The 24196-nt window shown below is 39.8% G+C and overlaps 1 protein-coding gene across 2 annotated transcripts in view; it reads left to right on the forward strand.

Moving 5' to 3' along the window:
* The window catches only part of col4a5 (collagen, type IV, alpha 5 (Alport syndrome)), a 59403-nt gene that overhangs the window by 1005 nt on the left and 34202 nt on the right, over positions 1–24196 (forward strand). The gene's annotated exons all lie outside the window — the stretch shown is intronic.

Raw genomic sequence — 24196 nt, forward strand, 5'->3', positions numbered from 1 at the left:
CTACAGACACTGTCTCTGGAAGTTGATAAGTCAGTGCATGTCATTCTTAGTGTATGGATGGATTGATCGAGCTTTTTTTCATTCACAAAGCCGGTACAGCTGACACACTACGAGAGGTCACTGATGATGGGAAAAGAAATGCCAGCAAGTTTTCTTCAAAGATCTTTGGAAGAAAAAATACATCTGTTGACTTCTGCATTAATCTTTATAATCAGCTGTTGGTTCTCTGGTGCAGCGTTATCATGAAATGCCTGACCTGATCTCCAACTGTCAGGCTAGCCAACAGCAAGACTGACAGGAGGGAACATGTTCTGTGAAGCGCCCATCACCACAGGCATTAATGTGCGTTTCAGTAGTGGCAGGGGCAGTTTTGTTAAAATGACCCTAACTTAAAAGGCATCATGTCACACATGCCTACATTTCGCAGTGGGCATTGTAGTGGGCTCGTCCCAACAGTGACTTGGAATGTAATTTGAACAGCCCTCATTGTTGACTGGCTCTTGGAATGTACCAGATCTTTAGGAATCTGCAAGCTCCTTTACAGGTTGCTAAGGTTCCACCCCATCTCGCAGTTTAAGATGTTAAGATGTGTCATCAGTGAGGAGTTAACCACCCACAGGGAGAGGCATATAGGCTCATAGCCACCCCCATCCCCCAGCTGGAGGAGTGCAAGACCTTCAGGTCAATTCAGTGAAGGACTTAAGACACAATCTATTGTGCGGGCAACCTCTTGACCCCTACAGGCCTTCAAGTAAGGCCCCGTTTCATACATACCATTGCCAACGCGAGTACGTGCATGCACATTTGCGTGAAGTGAGTGTGTGTTATCTGGGAGACAGTTTGTGGTGCCGGGCATTGTTCACACTATAGCTTACTTCAGGTTGTCTGCAACCACAGGAGGCCCCTCTCTTCTAAAGAGGCATGCAAGGAGCTTGGAGTCTGTGGAACTGAAGCATGCATTTACGCCTGCTTATAACAGACTGAGATGCAATCGCTTGAATTAGAACCAAGAATGCACTAACCTCTTGAATCTTACACTTGTTATTCAGACTTGTTATTTAGTAACTACAGTCAAACTAATATGTGAGTTATACAGTTATGAGAGTGAGGAACTAAAGTGTGCGTCAGTATACAGGCCCACAAGGTTTAAATAGTAAGCAAGATGTATTGCAAATGAAAGCTCTGGTCTATCATGTTCAGAAGTGTAATGGCTTAAAGCACAGCAGTATAAACTATATCTACTAAGTTTATTGAACTGTCACGTTACATTAGTGCTAATAGTACATTTCACCTGTTCAGAAAAGACTTAAAGAGGGAGAAGATTACTTTTTTAAGCTACTGTCTCAAGTGGAAAAGTTCAGAGTTTTGTATTGAGAGATGTTACTCAGAAAACAATGGGGTCCATGTCCTGTGACAACTAGAGAGATGGTGTCTCAACGTTCTCCACCAGTGAGGATCACCCCACAGTGTGGGAACATAATTCCCCCCGCTTTTTTGGAATGTCAAAGCCTTTTAACTCAGCCTAGTGTGGAATGCCCGCTTATGATTCTAGCCTAATGCCTTCACAAGACGACACCCTCTAGTGGGCACTGAGTCTGTCAGCACGTGACCTGGAATTCTGTGCTAGAGGTCTGAAAAAGGGCAACTTTGAGTGGGCAGAAAAGTGCACTGTTTTATTCAGGACCTTTTCATTCTCTGGATTTAACACCATACAGAGCTTATGTTATTATAGACCATGCTTTAAGGCAAATGAGACTTGTAATATGAGATGATTGGGGTTGGAAATGAGTTTCTTACTTCTCTGGTGATAGAAATCTTTGGCTGCCAGGTAAAGGAGCTTGCCTGTAATGTGCACCATGAGGGTCTCCTTTGAACTTGTCACTCATGAAGAAATCTGTAACCTCCTCTCCTCAGCAGTGTATATGTGTGTGTGTGCACATGCTTGTATTTTCTGGATGAATATGGGTGCACATTTGTATGTAGGTGTATATGTCAAAAGTGTTGGATAATATGGCAAAAATATACTATCACAATACTTTGCACAATACACAGTATTTATCAAGATATCACTTAACATACACATAGACATAATGTAGCCAGCAGTGCCACATTTAAAAATGCTATCAAAAAGTAGCAGAGGTCATATTTATATTTTCTTTCTAATTTTCTCTGATTTATCAGAGTAACAGTTAGGGGTGAATAATAAACTGTAGTGCAGCGTGTAAAATGTTGAATAATAATCATTGTATTTATAGTTTTTGAAAATACTTTTAGTGAAAAAAATACTGAAAACCAAAAAAGCTGACATTAAATGAGTTTATATAAAATACAGTTATATAGTTTATATAAAATACAGTTGCTAAAATTATTCCAGTATGTGGGCTGCAGTATGGGCCACAAAATCAAATGTCTTCGACAATGGAGAATAGCTGGTCACCCAAGGCAGTGAATTCCTTTACTGTTTAGTTATACTTTGCATTTTTGCACTGTCGTTTGCGATTTTTAAATCATTTTAAACACTGAGGCTACACATTGCATCACTGTGTTAGCGGGGACTTTCCTTTCTGCTTCTTTTATTTTGCTGTATTCCGTGCATAAAACTGGTTGTTGTGTTTTTAAGTGGTATCAAACCTGTAATGGAGAAGTTCTTGGGTGTTGAACCCCCCCCCACCAATACACGGCATTGGATTATAAATCACTCGTATATTGTCGTTTATAGAAACCTGTAAATGGCTTCATATGGCCGACATTTGTATCTGCTGTGGCTCAAAATGTTTAATTTGACCGTTGCCTAGTTACCACTAGTAACAACGTCATATCGTCATATCTCCCACCTAACTATGATGACGTATCATCATATAGCCCACCCCTAGTAACAGGAAAATATCATCATATCTCTCACCCCTAACTACAATGACATATCATCATATATCCCACCCCTAGTAACAGGGAGATATTGTCATATCTCTCACTCCTAACAACAGTGCCATGTCGTCATATATCTCATCCCTAACAATAATGACATATCATCGTATATACCACCCCTAGTAAAAGTGACATACCGTCATATCGCCCACCCCTAGTAACAATGACATATTGTTGTATCTTCCAGCCCTAATAGCAATAACATATCGTCATATTGCCAACCCCTAGTAACAATGACATACCCTTATTTTGTCCAGCCCTAATAACAGTGACATATCGTCATATCGCCCACCCATAGTAACGATAACATGTCGTCATGTCGTGCAGCCGTAGTAACAATCACATATTGTCACGTTGTCCACCCCTTGTAACAATGACAAATCGCCCACTCATTGTAACAATGACATATCATCAAATTGCCCACCCCTAGTGTGCTCTGATTGTGAGTTCAGTCTGCTGTGTGTCTTTTTGCTTGATTGGACTGTCACGTGTACATGACATACAGTCCTGATGGAATGAACCTGTCCTTAAATTCAGCCCTACCATCAGCTATCTGTGTGCGTAGCCACAACATCCTTTCAGGCTGGAGATATCCACCTAGAGCAGACAGACAGGGCTGGGAACACTACCTGCTTAGGGGGTTGAAGTGGGGGGGCAGAGGTTATGGTGGTGCTGCCAAGCAGCTGACGAAGACTCATTCTTTTTCTTTACCTCTGTCTTTTCCCTCTCTTTCTCTATGTCTCTACATCTCTATTTCTCTTTGCCTTCTTGTCTCTCTTTCACTTCTCTGTGTTGAAGAACAAGCAAATTCCACTGTTATCTCACTTGCTAGAAGGGTCTTTCTGTTTTTTCACTGCCATCCATGCACAGAACACTTTCCACAAAAACAGCCTCACAAGCCCTGACGTTCCTCACACGTGCATTCACCACGTCAATAGTGTGTTCAGCTTCATACGACCAGAAATCTGTTTGATGCTTTTCATCATTTTCATCAAGCCAGGTTTTTGCTGATTCTGAGTTTAGAAAGACTGTATGCTTTTGGCTGATTCTTGCCATGACCTTACTCACTCTATGTCACTTGCTCCGCTTAATCCTAAGCTTAGTTGGAATGTGTTTATGGAGTGTGTACTGTGTGTGGTACACTGTAGTCCCTCGCAGAGTAAGCAGTGCGTGCGCAGGTTCGTGCGGAGATGGAACGTCCTTTATGGCTCACCTGCCCTCTGTTTATACTAGAATAACTGCTGCCATCAATCAGAGACCCTTATGAGCTACACATCCTTTTACACTTAATTGCATATACACTTTCAAAGCAGTATTGAAAACTGAAAATTAAGATCCAAATGAATGTTGAAACTGGTACGGATGCCAATGCCGATATCTGATATTTTTCATGTACATATCTGGGACTACGTCCACCTGGACTAGCATTATAGACAAATATAAGATACTACTTATAGGCTTACAAATGCGGATATTTTAATATAGTAGCCCAGCATCACCTAAACATTCTGCTATTCCAAAGTAAAATAAATACATCATCAAAAATCTGTTTCAGGTATCAGCCAAATGTAAACATCTGGGGAAGCCACTGTCAGTAATCAATTCACTGATCAATTAATTCAGACATGAAACATTTATGAAACTTTCAGACATGAAACTTTTATTTAAACAACTGAAACAGTAACTTAGATATAATTAATGCTTAATGTCCAACTCTGCGCATATCTTGCTCATGTTTTATTTGTGTTTACATATTTTACTTTTGTGACATGTTGATATTACACTTTTTGACAGTTGAAGATGGAGATATGATATGGCAGTTCAAGTTTTTGTATTGTTTATAGAGTTATAAGACCACTATAATGTACAATTTATATTTTTCCGGACCGGCATGATCTATGTAGTATATAATTGTGAGAGCTGTGTAAAATCAAGACAGTTTTGAACATATGGATGCATAAAATATCAAAAATGGAATTGATTATTGATATCGAAATCTTACCTAAAAATGTGTATCCTTACAAATGCACTGCACACTTCCCACGCTTGGAGATATATATGCATGCACTCACACTAGTGTATACTCAGATAGTTACTCACTCAGTGCAGGCATATACAAAGTGGCGTTAGCTTTTTTATCCACTTATTTTCTCAAGAAAGCAAACAGTTAAGTCTCTTTAATTCCTTGTCTATCCACTTAATGTCTGTAATTCAATAGCAGTAACACACATCAAGCTCTAAACGTTTTGTGTGGCTGTGTTTGTGGATGGTCTTAGCAGCAACAAGTAACATAAATGGGCTGAGACTCAATCCAGGGTACTGGTGTGGGTGGATGTTTGGCAGGGGTTCTTACAGTGTGGTGTGAATGGCCTGAAAATGCCACTTAGTCTTAGCAGGTGGACAGTGATCTTTTACAAACCTGTAGTGTTTAGTTAACTAATTACTCCCATATTACTCTCACTTCAACTCTACCTCTCCATTTTCTCCCTCCCCCCATTCCTTCTTACTCTCTCACCCTCTTTGTTTCTCTGTTGATATTTCTCCTCATTCCCTCTCTCTACTTTCTCTCTCTCTCTCTGTTCTCTCTCTCTGTTCTCTCTCTCTTTTCACTCTATATTTTTCTGTTCTCTCTCTGTTTTCTCTTTCTCCATTCACATTCTAGATCTCTCTCTGTATCTCTCCATGCTTTCACTCTCTCTCTGCTTTTTTTTTCTACTGTCTGTTTGTCTATCCTAAGCCTGGTTTAGGAGTAAACTGACAGACTGGGTGTTTGCAAGTGGGTGGTTTGTTACCCTACACACACATCTGCACTGTTTGGTCTACAGATTAAGAGGTCATCAAACTATGTTTGCGGAATGTGAAGGGTGGGGTGGCATGGGGGGGCTCACATACTGTCAGAAACTGTCTTTTTTCTTTTTTTCATAAACATTTGCTCATAACATAGAGTTTCAAACCAGATGTTCGGACAGTTCTTTTCCTCTCTTTTCATTTCTTCTCCTCTGGGACAGCTGCAGGTGAGTTGAATCTCTCTTATCTCTGCTGATCTCAGACTACAGGAACACACTGTACCCATTCTCTGTAGCATCCGGGTTTATAAGAGAGATTTCTCTGTTTCTCCAGACGTAAGGGTCTCTGTTATCTTCTGCTTTTCCACTCTTATACCTTGAAGCCTGTCCATCCTGGTTTGAGGTCAGGCACTCCTCCCAAACAAAAACCATTTTGCTACAGGTTGTACATTTTCAGGTTCACTGAAAATGCTGTTCATCCATAAACACTGATATGTCTGCTGTCTAAACTCCAAATTCAGTCTGTTGCCTTGATGCATTTACACTATACTTTCTTAACATGTTATAAAAACATACAAATAAATCATAAAGTGTTATAAAACCCCTCTGTGTCAGTCTTAAATGTTAATGTTAGATTAAGATTTAGATTCCTAGTAATTCTGGACCATTTTTACTGGTCCATTCATCAAGAAATGTTCGTACAATGTAAAAGCAGCTAGCATTTTTAAATGGTGTAAAAAATGGAAAAAGATAGTGTTAAAAGGTTTTGCTTTGACAGCGACGAAGTAAAGGTGGGGTAACTGAGATGACTAATGGCAGTGATTCCATACACAAGCCTATGTCTGCTTGCTGCAGGGGAGATATTGGGCACTTGTTTCTATCCAGGAATTCTGTTTGATTACTGGCCTCAACAAACACATTCCCCTTCATGCTTCAAGGACAAAAAAGCCCTCCAATCTTCAGACCACCTTTATAGCCATATCATTTGACATTTATGGAGACTCACATTGAGTTGCACTTTACTTGTTTTAACCACTTCCAGATGTGTATTTTATTATACACAGCTCTTTACCCTCTCCTGTTCTGCACCTGGTGAGCTGTTAGGCAGTGTTTAAGGTGAATCCCTCAGGCAAGTGTCTCTTTTGGGTCATGTTCCTCTGAACATTAGGGGGTCTCTGTAGTGTTAGCATTCAGCCCATTCTTATGCAGTCCACATGCGAGAAGAACATTTTGCACTTTGAGCATTCTTTGCATTTTATCCAATAAGTTATTTCCTCAAACCTGATCAAAGATCTGCACTGGAGGTCTTGTATTTGTACGGTGCTTGTATTGTGTTCATTTCTCAGCCACAGCTGCACAGCTATGGAAAGACTGCCATGCATGCATGCAGTGTTTGGGCATCAATAATGGCTATGAAACCTTTTAAAGCACTTCAGACATGTCTGTTCAGGTAAAGCTCAGTGAATACTGGGTGCTAGGTTGAAGGCCCAGTATGCAGCTGATGTGAGATCAGCCACTGCACATTAAATACAAATATCCTTTAGTATAAATGTAGTTGCCTCAGAGTGGGTTTGGAAATGGGCACTATTAATGACTTCCACCCCAAGAGCAAAATGAGGTCGTAATCTCACAACGAAAACACTTTCAGGAGGAACTACATTTCATCATGCTGCGAAAAATGGTACCTCAGCAAGTGAGATTATCTACCTAATTGATATATCTAATATGTTTCATTTTGAGATTGTTCTAAGCTTGTTATAAGATTATTTAACATATGTTTAGACTTTTTGCAGTTTATTTATTTATTTACAACTAATTACTTTTAATTATTTTGTCACATAAAATGATCTTACTATATTGGCAGATAATTTAGGTTATTTTAAGAAATATGCTTGAAACAAGTAGAATTATCTGCCAATATAGTGAGATAATTTTACTTGATAAAATTACCTAAAGCAAGTAAAAAATGTCCAGAAATAAGTCCTTACCGTAATTTTACAGTAAGCTTACGACAATCTCAATATGAGAAATAAAAGATGTATCGGCTAGATTTAAGAAAATTTAAAAGAATTTAATAAATGCTGTGATTATGTTGCCCTGCAGCTCCAGCGCTGTGCCAACAGTGTGCACTGGCTACTCTTCTCTGACTCAAACGGCATTAAAAACTTGTGATTTCACCACAAAAAACACGTGCTGTTTGTGCTGTCAAGTTGTAAACTCACTAAAATGCTATACTTATGAAAGGAATGGACACTGGACACATGGACACATTCACTCTGCTCTTTTAACTTCAATGGCCACATGGAAAGCAGTGCAGTTTGTTGCACTTTGAGTTGGCATGGATGCCTGCCATGAAATTATGATGCTAAACCAGCAATTCTTCATGCATTTTTAACATTTTCCATACATTAACAATAACTGTTCTATCTAGTGGCCTTTGCTCATGGAATTTATTTTAAGCTATAGTTTTTGTGGCTTAAGGTGAAGCTTCTTAATACTAAATATAGAAATGAATACCAACATTGTTATACTTTATTGATCCTACAAAGGAAATTGGTCATTTTGCTGCCTAACTACACCCAGTCTGGGAAGAGCACAGCAGCACTGCATGGGGCAGTGAGGGTTGAAGTGCCTTGTCCATGGGGACAACCAGAAATACTCAGTCAGTCCTGGGATGTGAGCCCACAACCTCCCAGTTGCTGGCTCACCGCTCCTACCTTGGCTACTGGCCACTCCAAATGTTACAAACAAATACTGAAGTATTCATATTATTAAGGCCAACCGTAATGGTTTGGTAGGTCCTACTAAATGAATATGTCGGCCAAGTTATGTAGTTATAAAAGGGATAAGCGTGTGCCCATGTAGAGGCCTTGGGGTTTAAAAGAGTTAATGGAAATAATTTAGTTTTTCTGGTGCTCCACAAAGTGGTAGGTTAATGGGGTATTGAGACAAGGTGCAATGCCATGTCTGAAAAGGTCTGAAGGGGGTTGGCGTTGAGGTTTCACCTGAGGACCAGTACACCGTCAGGTCTGCCAGCCTATGAGAACGGGGAGAGCCGGGCAGACAGAACAGGAGCTCCAGCACATTCCTGATGGATGTGATAGTGGCACTGTTGTCTTTGGCTGACTGCAGAGCAATGCTGAATCAGGCGTTTGGGAGGAAGGCTGTGGGATGCTGGTCTGGGTTCAGGTCTAGAGCCGATAAGTGTACATAAGGCATTGTGTGGAGGTTCAGTCAGTCATATTGTGTAGCTGTCAGCTATTCAGAGACTGGCGAGAGTGGACTGTAAACCAGTGTCCACAGGAATGAGGGTCAGTGTGTCTGATGGTCCAGAATCACTTCTTTTCAAAATGTGCTTAGCAATGTTCTCTCTCTCTTTCTCTCTCTCTCTCTCTCTCTCTCTCTCTTTCTGTCTTTCCTTTCTATGTCATCTCTAACTCACTTCCTGTGTCTCTCTCTCAATGTCTTGTCTCTCTTCTCCACCTCTCTCTTTCTGCCTCTGCCAGAAACTGAGCATCAGCTCAGTTCTGTCCTATTGAAATGACTGACTTTAGCAGCAATGATGATGATTTTTCATTGTTAACTTATAGTTTCTTTATATTTTATTCAAAAGCATAAATAAAAGGCTCTTTTTTGTTTTTGTTTTTTGGGTATGACAGAGCACTTACAGCAGGCATCAAAATCAGTTTTTACTGCTTGGGATGTTTTCCCAACAGGAATGAAAGAGAGATGCCAGCTGAAGAACAAACTGCTGGATGGATGAATAGGTAGTGAGTGGAGTCAAAAGTTAACCTTGATCTAGATGTCTGTCATTTCCCTCCTCTGTCTGGCCCTGCTTGTGGAGAAACCGCAAGGAGAGAAGATGAGATCTCCTCCTTCTCTCTCTCTCTTAGATCTTTGAGCTGATTATTTCCTCTCCTGCAAAGAAAATGGTTTAATAGTTCAAATATTGCTCATCGATTAAAGTATATTTGCTGACTTTTGTTAGTTTGATTTATTTGTCCTTTTCTTTGAAGTGATGTCATGATTGAGCAACCTTCCTCTCCCTCTCCCCTTGGAGAGCAAACACAGACTTTCAGGTGTTATTGTTGTGTCTAGCTCTGCTCAGTGTTTTTCAAGTACAGTTCCATGGGCTATTGCATTCATTTCAAGCAGTTTTCAGTCTACATGGATACATTTCTTACCTTTAAAAATGATGGTACAATAGTGAGTTTTGGGTCTCTGTGATTTCAGACAGTTGTTGTCTACCATTAACAGACAACGCTGCTGTACAGGGAGAGCGACAAGTGTCAGAAGTCAAGTCACATTTTAATATCTAGCTTCTGTTGTTTGGCTGCCTATACCACTTTTAATGTGGGTAGTAATTATTTATTCCATTGCTAATGTTTGGATGTGTAGATGTCTTGGGCTCCATTGATCTTACCAAGATACATAAAATCAGTCTAGAGAAATCAATCAACACAGCTATGGTGTGTTGTATTTTAATCACCATTGCATGTTGACCTTTGCAATAAAAGACTGTAACTAGTAGAATAAAGCATTCCAGGTTCAAAATTATGTGGCTAGTTATACATGCAGTACTCAATAAGACACACTATGAACAAATTTCTTGACCAATCTCTGTCTTATTGAGGCTCCCACATATTTTTTGTGTGATTTCTGCTTTTTTCTAGCAATGGAAAATTAATAATTGTACTTTAGCCATTTTGACTAGAAATTAAGTAAATGAAAGGGTAGTGCTGAGTATATCATGTATTTTTCAACTGCTTCAAATGTGACCAGCATGTCATAATGTGTTCTGAGTAAGTAGCAGTGTCATCTTTTCTGTCCATATGTAGAAGCTAGGTATTACTGTCAGTATTGCCTGCCTTTGGCTCTGCTATCAAAAAAGAAAAAGAATCTCACTAATTTCTTCTTCTGGCTTGCTTTCTCTGTCCCTCTGCTGGATTTTATTTTACTCTCTCATTTCATTTCCCTCATCTGCTTCTGCTATCAAAGCAGAGAGCTGGGGCTCCCCTATACTACTTTGGGAAATCTGGTTGTGTTTGCGTGTAATGTATGCATGGGGGCTGTAGAGGCAGTGATGATCTCTTTTCTCCAGGAAAGGAGGTAAATATTTATTCTGTTTCCTGTAAACAGTGGTCAGGGTGACGCTATGGCTGGGTCCATATGTATCAGTTGTCTAGGACTGCTTATCTTCTGTACACATAAGCATATTCTTCACAGTATGGCAGTTTATACTTTGAGAAGTTTGCTTTATGTAGCTGACCAAGCATCTGCCTAAATCAGGTTTAGTGGTGCTCTACTGCTCTCGTGTTATTTGCCTTATCCTGCTTGCCTTATAGCGAGTTTGATGTATAGTTTAAAGAACATCTGTGTTTAGGTTTGCACAGCGTCCTCCAGAGGACTCCAAAGCACTGGTTTAATGGAGCGTACATTACAGGGATACAACTTCATAGCAGCTTCCTGTGTCCTTCATCACATCTATATCATTCTGTGTGGGTGTCTACTTTAGGGAATGCAGAAGCTGAAGTAAGGGTGTTTTACCTTAAGCTTTCTTTCAGACTTTATGGCAGACTGCAAATCTGTGAGTGCAGGAAAGATTTTTTATCTACTTGGGATGCCTCTGCTGCTCAGGCCTTTCCCACATCACTTCGGCATCTGAGGCATTTCAGTGCTTAGCCTCCTCTTGCCCTGGAACAACACAGGAAATTTTGGACATGTGTCTGTGGCCAGATGAAAAAAGGCAAAGAAACAGAACTATGGCATTACCTTATCACTGACATTCTAAATATCATCTGTCTCTTTTGTAAGACTCCTGGAGTCTGTTTGAGCCTTTTCAGTGCTTAAATGAACTGTACTGAATAAGTTACACAAATGAACTATACTGATTGCGATCATCTTTATATGAGTCAGAATAATGAAGAACTGAAAAAACGTGATTTTAAACATTTTAAGAGACCTCCAAGCAGTCCTGATTAATTTGAGCGCTGCAGTGCAGGGCTCCTCAGCGTGAGTGCAGAGTAGGCCTGCAGGTTTCAACATGTATGGAAGATAAAATCTGATCTGCAGCTCACAGCACAGGAGGCAACATGCTTCATATTCATTTTGAGTGCCAGTCTGAACCCTTGTGCCCCTTAAAGACAGATCTAAAGTCAGCTCTCTGTGCCTGAATAATTCAGAACTCAGTATTAAAACTGATCTAAATGCAGCATTTCTATTTAAACAAACCATGATTCTGGGTGTGCCCTCATGTGGTCAAGTATGGTTACTACATGTGCCTCACAGGCAGTTTGCTTCAGTTTTAGTTGCTCTCACAGAAGAGCCTGCAAATATTTAAGAAGAAATTATCACCCACTGAGTCTAGCCAAGCTCTGCGGCATGTTTCATATCTGAATGTGATAAAACAGGCCAAAGTGTTTTATTTATCTCCACCTTGTTTAATTTGCTCTGTAATCATTACCCCATTTGCCCTTCTGTGCTACAAGAGAAAATTCCAAGAGGTTTCGCTTTCTCTCCATGGCAGCCATACACATTTTCAGTGTTACTTTATCTTCTTGTGTTTTGGGTGGATGAGAGGATTATTGCTTCCGACTGATTGACATGGATTCACATGCAGAAGCCCTTAGGGCCCCATTTCATTTTGAGCACTTTGAATTGGGGCCTTTGATTCACACAAAGTTCATTAAGTATGAGTGTCTAATCTGTGTTGTAATTCTGTGGGCAGTTTCCATAAGACTTTGCATATTTTTGTAATACTGCATAAGACTGTGTTTGTTTTGGCAATACTTTTTTTTACTTAGAAAGTAGTGTGTGCATGTGTGTGAAAAAGTTGAAATTGTCATAATTATTTCTGGTGACTTACTGTTTTGTTTTGTGCTCTTTCTTCCTTGTAAACTTCCTGTCTGCTAATGAACTTGTCCATTTTATTAAAACTGAAATGGAGAAAATGTAGGGTCGTGTATTGTATCGTCATTAATACTCTATAATGCAGTTTTTTTTTGTACTTTCATATCTTGTCCCAGATCCTGCGTTTATATGATGAGAGCTGAATAGGTTTTTTGTCAGTTTATGTTTTTTCTCCTGTGCACTAAATAATTTATGCAAAATTATGACACATGACAAGCAAGCTGATGTCTCTCCTCTTTCCTCTATTACCTCTGCTTGGAAAACCAACATAGACCAGCAAAGCTGGTCACCAGCAAAACTACCATATTGTTGCTGTCTGAGAAAAAAACATTATTTGAAAATGACAGATGGCCTTTAAGATAAACAGACTAACAAACATAGTCTAAAATTGTTAAAAAACTTACATCAACTTACATAAAAAGAACGTGTATCCCTTCTCCGGTAAAGCTGTTTTTATTGGAGATACAAGGTTTTGTTCCGACAGCGACAGTATGTTGTGTTTTGGATGCTGTATGCCAGACAGTAGCAATAGAACCTTTATGCTGAGCAACAGCAAAAGCAGCATATGTTGTGTTTTGGATGCTGGTATGCTGGATGACCAGCTAAAACAATACCAGACCAGACCAGTACTGATATTCATGCATAACAACATGCCGCGTCATCTCTGGACAGATAGCAGATTTTTGTATGGTGAGAAAATCAGTAACTGGTATGACATACCTGATGACAGAGATAAAACAAGTGGCATGCCTGCTGAAAAAACAACATGAAACAGCATAAACAATAAATGCTGGTCTAAACATTTCCTTTTTTTGTTCAGCAGGCATGGCAGTTGTTTCATCTCTGTTATTGGGTATGTTGTACTGGTTACTGATTTTTTTCACCATACTAAAATCTGTTATGCATGAGTATCATGAAATTGCTGGATCATATATCAGATGGAAAAAAACGAATGAATCCGATCCAATCCTGTAACAAATCTATCCTGTAATAGCACACACGTCGTTAGCTGTGTACTTTGTCCAGTGGGATAGTTGAGTGTTTGAGAAATTTAAGCATGATAGTCTGTATACTTAAAAATGATGGTTCTTCAAGGGTTCTTTAGTAAAGGAAATGGTGCATCATGAAAGGGTTCTTCAGGTTGGCGGAGAATGTGTTGAATATGGTTCTGTATAGAACCTTTTTTAAAAGATTTTATAAAGCACCAAGAAGGGTTCTTTTATTATTACAAGCTTGACATCAATACAATAGAAGAACTCTTTTTGGTGCTATGTGGAACCCGGTATTGCGGTATTGGCTAATACTCAAGGTTTCAATATCAGTATCAGAAAAGAAAAAGTGGTATCATGTCATCTCTTGTTCAGAGCACACTTAGCAGATATATGCAGATACATCAGATGAGTTAGCAAGCTCATGTCATAGCTGCATTAGCTGTATAGTGTAGTGTTGCAAACACTCTCATTCTGTTTCAACGCCATGTCTCATTAAATAGAGCTGTTATAAAGAAGAGGTGTGTTGAGGTGTGGGTGTAGAGCTCACCCAACTAAGGCAGCTGTTTTATTTTTGCTGTGATCTAAAAAATTAATAAATAAACTCAGTCTCATCCTTGGGTGTTTATTTCAGTCAGCACACTCTGATTACATGTACATGGCACTATTACACTACACACTAGGCCTTTGTAAAAATAAGATATTGTCATTTAACTGCACTATTCTATTTTAGTACTAAGTGTTCCTCAGGTTTCTCATTCTAATGAAGAAAGTCCCCTTTTCTACAGGGAGGTAATACGAGGTGCTTCAGCATTTTCTTGTCTCAGTGTTGTTTTAGCCTGTAGCAGAGTGCCCTCAGCAGGCTGACAGCTGGCAGGATCAGTGTTAGTGTGGTACAGCCCTAGTCCTCTCTGCCATGTATGAGATCATTATGCTTGGTGCTCTTGGAATCAGGAAGAGACCTTCAGCTAAAGAACATCAAGGTCAGCAGCAGGTTCAATCCATGTGAAATCACATTTGAAGGCCTTTCTGCAGCAAACTGACCATCTCAGAATTGCTAAATATTCTTAAGAAATAGACAACGTGCAAAATTGTTGGCTTGAGCCTTCATTCGTTTCTGAGATACAGAGAGTCCTCCTGCTCATCTTAAAGGTTTCCTTATTTAAACACACCTGAATTAACTCATCAGCTAATAAACAAGCCCTTCTTGAGTTGAAATGGGTGTTAAAGCAGGGAAACTATTAGCATTTGTTTATTTTTATATCTCGCTTCCGTTTTAGTGAGGACATTTCGAAATCTGTTCTTTGATTAGGAATTATATTTATATGGTTACACTTCAGGTAGAATTGAAGGAGCTACTTCAGTGCTATAATGTTAAAAACATTTAGATCTGAACTTCAATAAAAATAGTTTCTGCACAGTTTAAATTGTATACCTGCATCTTCTGCGAAGATAAAAACTTGACAAAGTTAGTGCTGGAAGCCCTACAATTCTAGTAAGTCACCTCTAAGATTAGATGTCAAATGTGATGATTTGTACTTTTTGCATGTAATATATACTTCCTAGACATGTAAATATATCAGTATTGTAGATCTCAGTATATTCACTGTGTATGCGTGCTTAGTGCTTCCACATGTGAGTTCTGGCAGTGTTTAAGGGTGAGCAGATGTAAGAAAGGTGATCTCCCTCTGGACAGCAGAGCACACTCCTGCTTCCTTCACTGCAGAGGAGACTTCCACACTAATCTAAAACATAAAACATCTCTCTCCTGTGGGGTTTTTCTGAAGGTTTTAGAATGAGAAATGTAGGAGGCAAGAAAGAAATGTCCTCCCTCTTTTTGTAGAAGAAACAAACATACTGAACTTATACAGTAATGTGCAAAAGTCTTAAGCAGCTGTGGAAAAATATTTGAAAACACTATTTATCTGAAAAGTAAGCATTTATTTGCTCAGAGAACATTAATATTAGAATAAATACAAATGACTAGGGAGATACAATGGTATCAGAGTCAAACCAGTGTCTGCAGGTATTTGCTTTAAAAAATTGTCATGGGACAGATGTTTAGATTTGGCTGGTGTTTTCAAACTGATATATAATGATATATTTATTGTACTTTGGAAAAGCAGGATGTTTGGTTGATGCTGGACTACTGTGCTAAATGCATTTAAATACATTTGTAGCCCTTTACAAACGTGTTACATTTCTCAGTAAAACTAATCCAGGTGGATGTAGTTTCAGTTTCTACATTTTATAGACGTTTATCTTTTGGCTTCATCATATATGCACATGAAAAACATTGGATATCCGCATCGCCCCTAAATTCCCATATGAGCACATCCCTACAAATAACATTGATACAATAAGTAGTGATTTTATGTATGTCAGTATGTTAATTTATACCTTTCCAAACCTCTCCTCATGTATAAATTGTACTTATCATCCAATACCTGTTTTGGTTAATGAGTCCTTCATTACTTAAAACGAAACAAATCCAATTGCTGAGGGGAACCAGATAGAAGTCAGGATCCAAACCTGAAAGAATTAGATTTGTAAGAGTGAATGAGAGTGAGGACGGAAAGAGAAGAAGCAGAGGAAGTGCAGGAAGAGTAGTGTCAGTGACCTTGACTCTACAGCGTCTCTGCCTGTCAACACTGTTTGAGAATTAGACCAGAGTGAGAATCAACTGCAGTTAATCAGACAACTCTCCCGCACTTTGAGTCCAAATACACACAGAACGCAACCAGGTCTCGAGAGAGAGAGAGAGCGAGAGTTTAGCTCTCCCCTGTGGAGTGTTATTATAAAACACAGATGTGTGGCTTCCTTTCACCTGCAAACTAAGATCTGACGTTTTCATGTTTGCAGCATTCCAGTGTGTCAACAGCAAATCCAGTTCATTCTCCTGAAACAGCTTGTATGCAGTTAAGCACCAACTGTAACTTTATGCTACAGTATCATTTATTATGCTCTGTGTTTTGGGGGGGATGTTAGAGCTAAACTATTTGGGCAAAATATCCCATTGTGATTTTTCTGACCAATATTGTGACTGCAATTTAGATTGAATTATTTTCTACAGCCTGGTTTCTGGCCAAGTAGAGCAGCATGTCCACTTTTCTGTCTTGAGGCTTGAGCACTGAACATAGTGCACAGGACTGGTTATTAGTTGTGGTTGTCACAGCACATGGGTGTTTGGTTGCTTTCGATTGGTCTGACTAGTCTACAGGCAGTTTACAGGCTCTGTATTATTAGGTTAAATTTTCCTGTTTAAAACTTCTTGAGACAACTTGTAGACTATAATCAAAATTGCTCTTGCAATTTAGAAATTGCACTCTTTCAAATTGTGATTTTGATATAAAAGTGATTAATCTTTCAGCCCTAACTGATGTGAGAATTGTGGGCCAATGCTAAAATCCTATCTGCTGAATGCTGATAAAATGTAAAAAAAAAAAAGAAAGTGTTCTAAAATGTAGAATGTAAAAAATGCACTTATTTGTAGAGTTGCATCACATAAACTGCTCTTTTGAAGTACAGTAAACATGTCTGAATATCAATCGAATATGAACATCTGTCCAGTGGCATATCGTTTTAAGCAAATATCTGCCAATACGGACATGATTGCGGTATTATCGCAAATCTCTGCTAATTTGATGAATCAGAAATAATTAGATGGCAGTTTGAATAATCATAATGCACATTTTAAATTCTATTACTGCTTTTCTTTACTGTAAACAGAGCCTGATAGACCCACCCATCTATATGCATTTTTTTGTCACAGTGCTATGCTGATCTTTTTTCGATTATTGTCTTCTTTTTAATCGTTCTTATTTTTCCTAGACATTGTCCATTTTTATTGTTTGGTCTTTTTTAAAAACTGACCTAAAGACTGCTTAATTGCTAAAATAATCAATAACAACAGTCCCAAGCTAACTAATTTTGTCTTGCTGATTGGTTTGACCCAGTTTAGTCTGTGTCAGTTTTGTCAGTTTAGTCTGCTGTGTTTTGCATTCGACGCTCTTGTCATCTCCCCTGGCTGTAGTAGAAAAGTGTTTTCCACTGCTAGTGGCTTTTCCATGTGTGCCTATGCAGCACAGCCTCATCAGCTTGTTCTCCAGGTCCTGCAAATCAAAGGCCTCAGAGCACAGCTCTCACCCACCTGGCACCAGATGAACCACCTGCCCAGATTGTTCTAACATAAGCCCTGGAGGAGAAAGGCCTATTCCAGGGAGATTAGAAAAGAAAGAGGAGTGGCCAGTGTTGTTGTCTGTTCTTTACTACACATGAGGCCACTGGCGAGCACTTCGTCCCACTAATCCTTTTGCTGTTGAGTTGGTTGAGGCCTAAGGTCATCATTGCTTCAGCTCTGCAGGAATAGGAATGAAAGGGATTTCCAGATCCAAACCATCCCACGCCTGCTGAGGAGGGCCTTTTGGGGTCACTCACTTGATAGCACTGGCTTACAACAATAGTGCTGTTTTCCAGAACGGTTCACAGGGAAGATGTTATGGATGTCATATTTCTCTCTCAGTTCTTAACGGACCTTGGAGCCATAAAATGTCATGCGGTGATGAAAGCACTAAAGCAACGCTATACAAACAGTGCTCGGGGCAGGGATACGAACCGCTTTAGCTGTTATGGCTGGTTTGGGCCCAGAGCAGTGATTACACAGCACAAGACTGAATAGCTGTGTAAGGATCTGTTTATCTTGAAGCACAGGGACATCTGCACCTATGTTTGGACATTTTTGCCAGACTGGAAAAAAGTTAATTGTGTTAGGAAACAAATTGTCAAAACAAGTGGCATTTATTATGAACAGACCATTCCAGGACTGTGGTTTTCTTTTATGGCAAAATAATTGTTTGTTCTCTCTCTTTCTCCCTCTCTCTCACTCTTTCTTTCTGTGGCCCTTCACTCTTTCTCTCTGTTTCTCAAGTTTTCACTCTCCCTGTCTCACTCTTTGTGCCTTCTTTTCACTTTTTCTCCTTGTCTCTGTCCATTTCTCTTTCTTTTTGCTTTCTCTTTCTCTGCTGTCTCTCTCTCTATCTCTCTCTCTCTACCTTTCTACCTCTTTTTTTGTCTGTCTTTCTTCTCCTCTATCTCTTTGCTTCTCCCTCTCACCCCCACACCCCCTTCACCCAACATATATAAAGAACCATGTGCATCATAGTAACAGTAGTGGAAGCCAATATTTTCAAGATGACACTGGCGATGTTGTGATTTCTCTTGTGTGCTAATAGTAGTAAGGTGATGTAATGATGGGATACAGCCGGTGTTTGTGTGTGATGAGTGATTAAGAAATACAGGTCTTTTGCGTGGCATAGCTAGAGCAGTATAGTGTTATAGTGTACATACATCTCACTGTGGCCAGGCTATATGAGGGTCATCAGTGAACTGCCCCATCAATTCTAACTGGATGTCAGCAAGGCTTATGTCCTTGCCACCTGCTCCACTGTCTACTGCACTTGTTGGCTGCCTGTTTTCTGTAAGTATTTAAGCCGCCGGGCATTGCACAGCAAGTGTGTATGTGTGTCTGAATATCTGGGGCTCAGAGGATTAGCTGGCGCGCTGATGCAGTATAGCCTGAGGGCCAGAGAGTGCTGGGAGCAGACAGAACCCATCGGCAGCAGACCACGGCTAATATGAGCCTGTGCAAACACACACACACACACATACCAAGTCGCGCCGATAGAGGGAGGGCACTACAGCTTACTGCACTGGTTCCTGTGGGCCTGTGGCTCATCAACTGCAAAATTCTTTCATACCACTAGGTGGCCCCCTATACATTTGATCTCTCTGTTTTGTTATGGCTGCAGTAGTCTCAGCCTCAGATGTTCTGTCTACGCCAGGTTTGTCAAATTAGGGACCTTCTGGGCCAAAGTGCTGCAGAGATTAGCGTTTACCCTCATCTAACACTCTGAATTCAGTTCATGAAGGCCTTGCTAATTAGCTGATGAGATGAATCAGGTGTGTTTAATTGTGCTGAAGTCTGCACTGTTTTGGCCCGTGAGGACTGGAGCCTGACACGTGTGGTCTACACAGACTATAAACAGTGCTGCTAGAGAGGAGCTGTAATAGTCATGATATTTATGATAGTCATATAGCCCTTAAATAGTCTTTTCTTAGGTTAAAAAAAGTTTGTTTTTACAACGCTGAAGTTGACTTTCTATTCACCAGCTTCTTGTTCGAATTTCCTTAAACCATGCAGCAGTTACATTTGGAAGCCTGAGGCACTAGAGGAGAGCACAAAGTGGGAGTGAAAGCTGAAATCGAGCGTGTTCTGTGGTGTGTGCAGAGAATGTGCAGTCCTGATGCTTGTAGCTCTTTGCCGTGGCTGAGCTACAGTCATTCTCAGTTTTTCTTGGCTCTAATTTCCCCCCTCTTAATGTTAGCACCACCTGTCTGTGAGCTCCCACAACACCAGTCAGTAAGCCATCTAACATATAAATGGGCAGAATGTGTTTATTTATCCATTCAGATGTGAAACAGAAACTTGACTACCACTCGGTGGCCACCTACTCATTTGATATCTGTGTTTTGTTATGGCTGCAATAGTCCCAAAATAGTCATCATTTTTACATATCATGGTATACCATATTACCATCATACAGCCCAAGCCTAATGCTGGCTAGTCATTATAAGTAGTTGCCTGCTCTGTACAGCCTGACAGAATCGAGGCATTTGGAGCAAGATATAGTCAATAAATTGAAAAAAGCTTGCAAATTTCACAATATAATGGCTTTAAAGATTTTTTAGGAGTCTTCTTTGAACAATGAAGTACCAGGCAAACAAGGTATCCTTACATGTTTGCAGACACATACCACTTTGCTGTTTTTGTTGTAGCATCATTTAGAGAGTTGTCTGTCTCTTCATGTAGGAGGTTCTTGGCTACACTGAGAGACAGAAAACAGAAAACCTACCAGACTCTCTGGCAGTAGTCCGAAGTCTGGCTTTTTGAGAATATGGCTGCAATATCAACAGAAGCACCCAATCTTTAGAATCACACCAAAACCACCTAATCTTTAGAATGCACTGTTTTCTTTGAGGGCACCCATTGGCTGCTCTGTTGAAGAAGGAGGGGTCTTAGAGGGGTCTTAGAATAGACTAAGGCAGAACAGAAGTACAGAGCAGGACTTAGTCAGGCAGACAGGCTAAAACAGCAAGCACAGTGTTTGTCTTAGTGCTGGGGAAGAGAAGAATACAGTCTGGAGGCGTATGAAGGGGGCAGTGATCTGTAAAGCAGTAGAGAAATCACTATCATTCCTTCATCTGCTGAACGTTTTTATGAAATCAGAGACCACACTAATTTTTTAAATTTCTATTCAAAAAAAGTAAATATATTGAAAAGAATGGAATGTGAAAGAAAGGCAACAGGTGGACACAGAAAATACTGAAATCACATTGTATTTAATTATTGAGGCTTCTGTGTAATTTTCTATGAATGTATGTTTTTAGTTTTTTTCTGATGCTAAATAAAGGGCGATCTCAATAAAGGATGGTTATTAGTTGGTCCTGGGATCCAGTTGTGTGGTTGTGTGTTAGTTGGGGACAGCAGTCCAGGGTTCAGTGCTGTGCCTGCTGTCAATGATGGCAATTCCGTTCTACTTTATACCTCACTGCAGTCAATGTGACACCGCCGGCATTTGGACAAGCCGTCACTTGGAGAAAGTGGCGCTGTGGAGGTCTTAGGCGTAGTTCAGGTTACTCACTTGGCCTAATAGCACATGCAGACTGTAGCTGTTTGGGTTTTGATCAGCACTCTAACAAAGTCACATTTGTGTTTTCTTCCTTCTGTACCTTTACTTGCATTTTCAGTTGGAAGCCTTAGCTTGTATTGTTGACCAAAGATGGCTCTAATATGATACCCAGTATAGGTTTGTACAGGTTGCTTGAGCAGTTTGATCTCGGCACATTTAAATGGCCATCTTAAGTGAAGTGCTTCGATTAAAAATAGCTCATTCGTAACATACTTATTTATTCCTTATACCAAAATAATAGAGGTTAATGGCCTTTGCAAGACCTCAGCATCTGCCAGAAACATGCCCAGACCCTGGCAGGCAGAGGAGGAAAGCAGAAGTAAGGGATGAAGGGAGTAATTTGAATATAGCATAATGGTGTGACAATATAGTACAGGTATTTGGCAAAGTTCAATAGCTGGGAAACATTTCATAATGATGCTCAAATGCAGCTATTGTCTTTGCTGTCTTTAAGATACCCAGCATTGTAACTGAATATAGTTTGATAAAACAACATGTTTCTTGTGTTTTCAATCATCTTATATTGTCTGCCTTTTTGGCATTTGATTACCACTCTGTCAGGATAATGTTTGCATTCGATTTGTTCCACATTTTTATTCACGTTTTTATTCCATTTTGGTCAGATTGCCTTTATAAGCACATTATCATGCATTTCTTGCTTTATGCCCTTGTTTGTTCATTGAGTTGTGCAATCATAATGTCTTAAATACCCACCCTGCTGTACCCACCTAAAGAGTTTTGTTTCAAGCATTTTGGAAGGGTCCCATCAGGCCAGTGAGTGTAAAAAAAGAGACGACTGGTGAAAAACCAGGGCAACACAACAGACAGAAATAGCCTCTTGCTTAGAACTCAGTGTTGATGTAAGTTCTTACGGTCCTGTGACCAGTTCTGTCTCTTTGTGACCCTGTGCTAATTAAGTGCTGTATTGCTTTATTGAGACCCATTATGTTAGTAGATCAGTATATCAGAGGTAGAGTATTGTTATCATTTTGATATTGGAAGTTAATTCATGTTTATTGCATATGATAGTGATAAATGTTAAGACTGTTACTTTCAGTCAAGTTAGTAATTGAGTAATATAATGATTATTTTGGCTATTAATGGACTAAGAGTGGGCAATCTAAAAAAATGGCCTTGGCTGAACAATAACAAATCAGTCTTTCAAAGATTTCAAATTAGGAAGTCTCTTAAAGAGGCTTCACTAAAAATACACATAAAACATGGAAAAAAATACATGCACATTTATTTATATAGGGAGTGATTTCAAATTTCAAATCACTCCCTGACCCTGTTAAATTTGATCTGTTTACACTGAAATGTTGTCACTTCAATGACAGGAAAATATTAAACATTGGTGTTTATAAGTTTTCTTGCTGGTGTGATTCAAGTGCTTTTTTGTGCTTCAATAGCTGCTAAGAGAAGTATGTTGGTATCATTAGCCGGTTTGCTCTGTAAGATCTACAGGTGTCATTAACTGTTGGGCTGTTGATCATATCCATACAGCATCTACTCCATGCATGTGTACGGCTTGGGTTCTACGAGATTCATGGCTCCTAAATGCTGCCTCTGGTGCAGAACACGTGGTTCTCCTCACTTACTATGACCTCTAAAGCACAGGTTCCCAACCCTGGTCATGGAGCACCCCCTGCCTTGCACATTCTTTTTTGCGTTTTCCCACTCTAAAACTCCCAGTTGAGCTCGCTGATTAATTGCATGTTTGAATCAGGTGTGTTGGGAGCATTGAAAACACTGAAATGTGCAGGGTGAGGGGTTACTCGAGAACCAGGGTTTGTTGAGAAACACTGCTCTAATGCACTACCACAGCCCACCAATGAAACACTGACAATCTCTTCAGCAAAACATCATGTTCCATGTTATTTGTGCAACAGCCAAACATAATATAAGCAATAAGGGGTATTAATAACTACCCCAATTTTTGTTATTGTGAAAGACAGGGATTAGGTAGGGTTATAACTAACCCTGTACATGGTGATTAAATAAAGTAGTGAGTAACACCACAGCTTTGCACACTGGTGACTAGTGTTTAAATTCCAGCATTGGCAGTAATGGTAGTGCTTTTGGCTGCCACTCTCTCTCTGTTGTTAAGAGTGGTTACAATACAGGAGTATTCACAATATAGTGTCAGTTAAATTAAGTTGCCCCAAAATCCTTGTGCGCAGGGCTGATCTGCTCTTTGTGCTTTTCATGAGATGAGAGCAGAGTGTCAGGCTCCCCTTCAGCACAGTACAAATACACCTGCAAATGTGAGCACATGTATAAAATACATTTTGTCCTTCGTTTCTCTCTGTCTGGCTGGCTTATGTATGTACACACACAAACACTTAAAGGATGTGAGAGAGAGAATTATTTTTGACTCAGTCACGAGTTGACAGGACTCTCCAACTCCTACATGAGCTATCTGTTCCAGACCATTGCCCCTCAGAAAGCCAAATCCACACACACATACACGTACACACACTGGAGACAGAACATGTCATGTGAGTGTGTAGGTGGACATTCGTGGATGGGTTTGAATGGAGCTCTGATAGTTCTGGCAAAATTCTGTTAGCTCCAGTGTTCAGATAACAAAGCACAAAGTAACATGTTACAGTAGCATGATGACTTTTTCTTATAACAAAGTAGTGTAACGCTTTACAGTTTAAATTCTCATAACTGATGAGAGAGCTCCAACCTCACTTTAACCTCACCTACACCAACCTCACCCTACTAGAGGTGTTTTGCTCTTTTCTGGAGTATTCTTCTACGTTCTGAGGTGAGAAATTCATTGATTAGATTAACTTTATCCTCCACCACAGTGAAAATTTGTCTTAGCTTTCTC

Source organism: Colossoma macropomum, unplaced genomic scaffold (genome assembly GCF_904425465.1).
Source record: "Colossoma macropomum unplaced genomic scaffold, Colossoma_macropomum, whole genome shotgun sequence".
NCBI classification, from domain to species: Eukaryota; Metazoa; Chordata; class Actinopteri; order Characiformes; family Serrasalmidae; genus Colossoma; species Colossoma macropomum.